This window comes from Mirounga angustirostris, unplaced genomic scaffold, assembly GCF_029215605.1.
Source record: "Mirounga angustirostris isolate CCGP_5_RB_7025 unplaced genomic scaffold, mMirAng1.0.hap1 SCAF_13, whole genome shotgun sequence".
Classification (NCBI taxonomy): domain Eukaryota; kingdom Metazoa; phylum Chordata; class Mammalia; order Carnivora; family Phocidae; genus Mirounga; species Mirounga angustirostris.
Window position 1 is genome coordinate 87,451,825 of NW_026991721.1, and position 7,285 is coordinate 87,459,109.

Below are 7,285 nucleotides of genomic sequence, written 5' to 3' on the forward strand. Positions count from 1 at the left end.
CATCTGTCTTATATTTCTCCTTAAGCTTTTCTTTCTGGCTTACCTCTTAACTCAGGCAAATGAAACCAGAAACCACCCCTCAGGAGATGGCAGCTGCCTGATAAGACCTCCCACTGGCCCAGACCACCCAAACCTTTTGAGCTAAACCCCAGACTTGCACCTGTGGAGCTGGACCTTGGAGTGACCTCCCTTTACCTCATTTTAATATTGAAATATCTGCCCAAGGAGGAGCCTCAGCCCTATTTACATATTTACATCGGGATCTTGATCCCGATGTATGTATAGGCATGTTTTCTTAAGACCCCTGTGAGACCTTGTGCCTACTTCTACATACAATGACAAGGCTTCCCCATCTAAACCATCATCCTAACCCTAAACAAAAGGAACCTATTCACCCTCTCTTGGGGAGTCATGGCTTTGGAAGCAATTCCCCCTGATCTCCTTATTTTCTGCAAATAAAAGTTTTCTCTGTGTGACAATCCACCCTGGTGCAGTTTCTGACTCACCAAGGAGCAAATTCACGTTGGTTTGGTTACAAGTGGTTAAACTGTGACACAAACCTAGCACGCAATACTATCCAGGAATGAAAATTAACCAACTATTAATATGCACAGAAACTTGATGAATACTTGGGGTTATACTGAGCAGAAAAAAGCCAAAAGTAACATTTCATATAATTCCATTTATATAACAGTTTTGAAAAAAAATTATACATGGAGAACATATTAGGGGTTGCCAGAAGTTAAGGATATAGAACATCCTCTATTAAAAAAATAGAAAGAGATATTAGCCATCCAGAATATTATCTTCCCTTAGAACATTTTCTTCTGACAGGTAACTAGGGAAATAGCAACCCCAAGCCCCCTTAGCCCAATAAAAGATTTATATGATTAAAGCTAAGCTTTAGTCCATGTGAGATCTGACTCATTTACGATTTGCTCTTGATCCTAATGTATTTCCCTTCTATGCCCTCATCCAAGCATGAGACTCACCAAGGCCCCTGTGTGTGCAGACTGTGAACCCCAACATTTGTTCCCAAGTCATTCAAGTCTGCTAAAGCTCTGCCCAGTTCTGCCTCTTAAGTCCCTAGATGTCCCTGTGTCTAGGCTTTCTTCTTAGGAAATTTTGGCTTCCTACATCTTCACTGCCTTGTTAATTCCCAATGCTTCAAACAGATTCTTTTCTCCAGATTTTCTATTTTTGCTCTTTGGGAGTGCTCAGTGGAAGAGGAAGTCTCAATCGCCTTTTTATGTTGACTTTTATATAACTTATCCCATTTTCCTCTGGAGACTTTCATCCAGGCCATTAATCCTTCCTCTCCAATATAAAATTTTTATTCCTGATATTTGCCCTTGTGAAAGATCAAAATTCTTTGTCCTCACATATCTTAAAAATATTTGTAATCCCAGGTAATTGGAACTTTTTCTGGCTGTGGTCGCTTAGGATGACCACCATTTTCATTCAGATTTTTGAAGTAATTTGCAATATTATCTTCCAGGACTCACAGTTACCAATGAGAACACGGCTTCAATGGATCCAAGGAAATTTGTTCTTTCTCTTCTTCTTCTTCCTTTGCCTCTTTGTATCCTCCTCTCCCTCCTTCTCCTTTTTTCACATCCTATTTTCTTTCTCCTCCCCTTCCATTCCTTCTCTTCTACCTTCTCCTTTGTTGATAAGTATTTCCTTTCTGTTTCTCCATGGTACATTTACCATTGGTTGGATATTGGATCTTCATTATCAATGATCTATATTCTTACTCTTGTTTTCCACATTTTTACCCTTATGGGTTCTCATAATAAAATGTAAGCAGCATTCTCAACTTTTAAGTTTTATCCATTCTTTTATATTTGTATGTATGTATTTCAGCAATTGTATTAGTGATGTCATTTTCCCTTAATTTTTCGTAGTTTCTTCTTGTTATCTCTCTATTCCATTCTTGTAGTATTATGTGCTTATTTTAGAAATGAAGTAACTTTTTTTCCCTAAGAATGTTGATTTTTGTATGTATCTCTATGTGGTGTTTTAAAAATATGTCTACACAATCTTTTCCAGTCCATTCCTCAAAAGATAGAGACTAATTCCCTTCCCCCTTGAGTGTGGGATGAATTTAGTGACTCCCTTCTAGTGCAGAGAATATGGCAGAAGTCATCACCAGTAAAATGCCAAATTAAACAGTTACAATCTAGAAGTACAAATGTACATGTCCTCAAATCTCATTGATCCACCCTAGTAAGTTGTGGAATAACTTCTCTATAACAATGCTTAAGAACATTTCCAACTTAAACACCAGTTGAAATATTTTAGAAAGGTGACATTTAAAAATAGAGAAGCAAGTTACTTTGATAGTGAGTTTAAATTACACAAGCTATTAAAGGTAGCTTTTATGCAATGGGGTAAGTTAAACCTTCTTTTCCTGCAAAGCAAAATTTGCCATAAAGGACAAGGCAGAAAGTAACATATTCAATTAGTGGGATATGTGATTCCATCTAGAACAGCCTGATAGATTGCTGGCTGGAACTAGAACAACCTAGAGCTAATGGTAAAACCAAGCCATTGGAAGTAACAAAACTTGATTCATCATCTATTGTGAGGCTGGATGCCTTATAGGAATCCCTGTTAATGTAACGGCATAAATTACGAGTTCCCGATTGTATGGATATTAACACACAAGTTTTTGTTTTGTTTTGTTTTAGGATTTGCATGTATCAGGCACTGAGCAAGGTGCTAGAGATATAACAGCAAAAAACAGACATGGGTCTGTTTTCAAACTTACTTTCTTGAGAGAAATAAGAACATTAATCAAATAGTCATGTAAATAATTTGACGAAGTCAGCATTTCCCAAACTTTGGAACACGGAATTTATTAAAAATGAAAATGTATCGATGCAACACCAATAAAATATCATAAGATATAATGTGCAAATGAATGAAAGTAGACAGCAAGAAGCGGTATCACAGATTACTTAATTACTGTGAGGAGTGATAAAAATTTGATTCATGTGGGTTTTTTATTCTATAATAGAAAAAAAAATCCAAATTATAGAGAGAAAATATTTTATTAAAAATAAGAATAAACAAGATAATAAAATATCACAATACATGTAAGAAAATAAAACAAGATATACAAGATAGACCAGCAAAAACAAAATAGACCACATACATCAATATGATAGTTTGTAAATGCTGCACAAACTGAATGTCATTTATACATGCATCAGGTGATCAATCATGCGACATCTTGGCATTCTCATGACTGCATCCCACTTCTTGAAAGGCAGACAATAGCATAGTAAAAAAACAGGGATAGAAATGTCCTTACATTTTTCCATACATAATAACATATTTTAAATACTTTTTGTAAGAAAACCTATTCCACGCATCACTATCTTTTTTCATGGGTACCCCCCTCACCAAAGTATTTTCTTTGTTGACACTCCGTTTAAGTACCAATGGGGAAATCTCTGGAGGAACATATTTTAACTCTTTTTATTTTTTTATTTTTTTATTTTATTTTTTTTTTTTTAAAGATTTTATTTATTTATTATTTGAGACAGAGAGAATGAGAGAGACAGAGAGCACATGAGAGGGGGGAGGGTCAGAGGGAGAAGCAGACTCCCCGCTGAGCAGGGAGCCCGATGCGGGACTCGATCCCGGGACTCCGGGATCATGACCTGAGCCGAAGGCAGTCGCTTAACCAACTGAGCCACCCAGGCGCCCTAACTCTTTTTAGAATAGCAAGGTAGTTGAAAGGTAAGAATAGGAATGGACCTCAGAGAAAATTTTAGTTAAAATCATAATAATATAAAAGAGGAAATTCAATGTTTTCAGAGAATTACAATATTTTGGAGACTTAAAATATCATAAAGGAGGGGCGCCTGCGTGGCTCAGTAGATTAAGTGTCTGCCTTTGGCTCAGGTCATGATCCTGGGGTCCTGGGATCAAGCTCCAGGTCCAGCTCTCTGCTCAGCAGGAAATCTGCCTCTCCTTCTCCCTCTGCACCCTTTCCTCCACCCTGGACTCATGCTATCTCTCTCTCTCTCAAATAAATAAATATAATCTTTAAAAAAATAAAATAAAAGATCATAAAGGATATCTAACTAGACCTATAGAAATGATGACATTGTACATAATTCCAGCCAGCGTTCATGTAGTGTCGGCCTTGAAGTTTTCACCAATACATTCATTCCCCCATTTTTTTATTCAGTGAGTATTAATGGACTACTTCTGTTGTGCTGGAGGTAATTACAAAACCTCAAAAAACAGGGTCTTGTGAGCCCTCAAATATCTTACAATTTAATAAGGGATCAGGATAACAACAAGGTTGTGCTTGACATGTACGTTTCAATAGGAAAAACATTAAATACTATGGAACTTCAAATCAGTTAAAAATTAGAGACAAAATTCAACCTCTACTTTATAAAAATACGTTACTTTTTCACTTGCAGTGGGATACAGAAGGAAAACATTCTAGGTAAAAGAACTAATGTTAATAGAGGCATGTAGGTAAACAACCACCAAGTGTTACTGGCACCCCTACCTCTGGCTGGGGCGGATGTAATGACTTATTAAATTCTGTATTTTTTCCCTTTCCACGAAGATAATGAATGTATCCACAGACCCCATATGTTTTCTCATGCTCCTTTGTAATTCCTCCTTCTCCCCCGCCCCCACTCACACCAGGCAACCACTGATCTGCATTCAGTCATATATCTTCACGTTTTCTAAAATTTTATGTAGGTTGAATCATACAGTGTGTGCTCTGATTTTGCTCGAATTCTTCCACTCAGCATCATTATATTGAGATTTATCTGTGCAGCTGCATGCATCCATAGTTTATTTTGCTTTATTGCTGAATAGTATTCCATTATACAGATATACCACAATTGGTTTATCCATTCGCTTATTGTTGGACATTTGGGTTATTTCTAGTTAGGGGCAATTACAAATACAGCTGCTATAGCAAATTCTGCCCCAGTCTTTGTATAAATATATGCTTTTATTTCTGTTCCATATATCAGTAGGTGGGGAAAGACTGGGCTAAATAGCCGATGTATGTTTACCTTCCAAAGAAACTTCCAAACTCTTTTCTGAAACTCTTATTTATACCATTTTATATCCCTGCCCATAATGTATGAATGTTCCAGTTTTTCACACCCATGCAAATATTTGATACAATCGGTCTTTAGTTTTGGATATTCTACTCCATATGCAGGGTTAGCTCATGGTTTTGATTTGCTTTTCCCTAATGGCTAATGAGGTCAGTCATGTTTTCATGTGTTTGTCATTAATGTATCTTTTACCTACTTTATTATTGGATTGTTACTGAGTTTTCTTATCAAGTTTGAGAGTTCTTTACAGATTATAAAGGACACAGGTCCTTTATCAAATATGTGGTCTGCCAGAATTTTCTCCTAGTCTGTGACTTGTCTTCTCATTTTCCCTACAATGTCATTTAAAGGGCATACGTTCTTAATTTTAATGGAGTTCGATGTGTTAATTTTTCTTTCATGGATTGTACTCTTTGTGTTGAGGTATGTTTTATGGCCTAAAGTAGGGGTCAATAAACATTTCCTATAAAAGTTCAAACAGTAAAAAAATTAAACTTTCAGGCCATAAAGTGTCTGTCATAGACACATAGCTCTACAGTTGTCATGTAAATTGGCATGGCTGTGTTCTCATGAAACTTTATTTAGAAAAATATGGAATGGGCTATATTTAGCCTGTGAGCCAGTTTGCTGACTCCTAGCCTAGAGACTGGTCTGTCTGGGTAAAAATTCCACGTACAGTTAACAGGATGTGTATTCAGTTGTTGTGAGAATTGTTCTATAAATGCACTGAGATTAAGTTAGTTGATAGTATTAAGTCATCTATAGTCAGGCAGTCTTTCTTATTTGATGTCTGCTTTTTCTATCAATTATTAGGAGAGGAGTATTGAAATCCCCAACTATAATTATTAATTTGTCCATTTCCTTTATCAATTTTGCTTCATGGACAGGCATACCTTGGAGATATTGCAGGCTCAGTTCCAGACCATCGCAATAAAGTAAATATCACAATAAAACAAGTCAAGTAAATTTTTCAGTTTCCCAGCACATATAAAAGTTATGTTTACAGCATACTGTAGTCTATTAAGTGTGCAATAGCAATAGGTCTATAAAGACAATGTACATACCTTAACTTAAAAATGTTCTACTCCTGGAATGCCTGGGTGGCTCAGTCAGTTTAGCATCCAACTCTTGATTTCGGCTCAGGTCATGATCCCAGGGTCGTGAGATCAAGCCCCGCATCCGGCTCTGCACTGAGCATGGAGCCTGCTTAAGATTCTCTCTCTCCCTTTCCCTCTGTCCCTTTCCCCCAGCTTGTGCTCTCTCTCTCAAATAAACAAATAAACAAACAAACAAATAAAAATGCTTCATTGCCAGAAAAGGCTAACCATCATCTGAGCTTTCAGTGAGTTGTAATTTTTTTTTTTTTTTTTTGCTGGTGGAGAGTCTTGCCTCAGTGTCAGCGGCTGCTGACTGATCAGGGTGGTGGTTGCTGGAGGTTAGGCAGCCATGGCCATTTCCTAAAATAAGACAACAGTGACTTTTGCCACATAGATTGACTCTTTTTTTCACGAACGATTTCCCTGTAGCATGGGATGCAGTTTGACGGCATTTTACCCCCAGTTAGAACTTCGTTCAAAACTGGAGTCAGTTCTCTCAGACCCTGCCACGGCTTTATCAAATACGTTCATGTAACATTCTAAATCCTTTGTTGTCATTTCGACAATCTTCACAGCCTCACCAAGAGTAGATTCGATTTCAAGAAAACGCTGATCACTGATCACCATAACAAATAGAATAGTAATGAAAAAGTTTGAAATATTGTGAGAATTACCAAAATGTGACACAGAGTCACAAAGTGAGCAAATGCTCTTGGAAAAAATCATGCGATAGACTTGCTTGCTTGATACAGAGTTGCTACAAAACTTCAATTTGTTAAAAAAAAAAAAAGCAATGTCTGAAGTGCAATACCGGGAAACACAATAAATGGGGCAAGTCTATATTTTATAACTGTTACTGGGTGAAAACTGTTTAATATTATATTCTCTGCTGAATCAACATCTTTATCATTATGAAATGATCCCCTTCATCCCTGGTAATAATCCCTGTTCTAAAATCTACTTTGTTGGACATTAATATAGCCACTCCAGCTTTCTTTTAATTACTCTTAATATGTTTCCCTCTTCCATGCTTTTACTTTTAACATATTGTGTCTTTATATTTAAAATGGATTTCTTCCT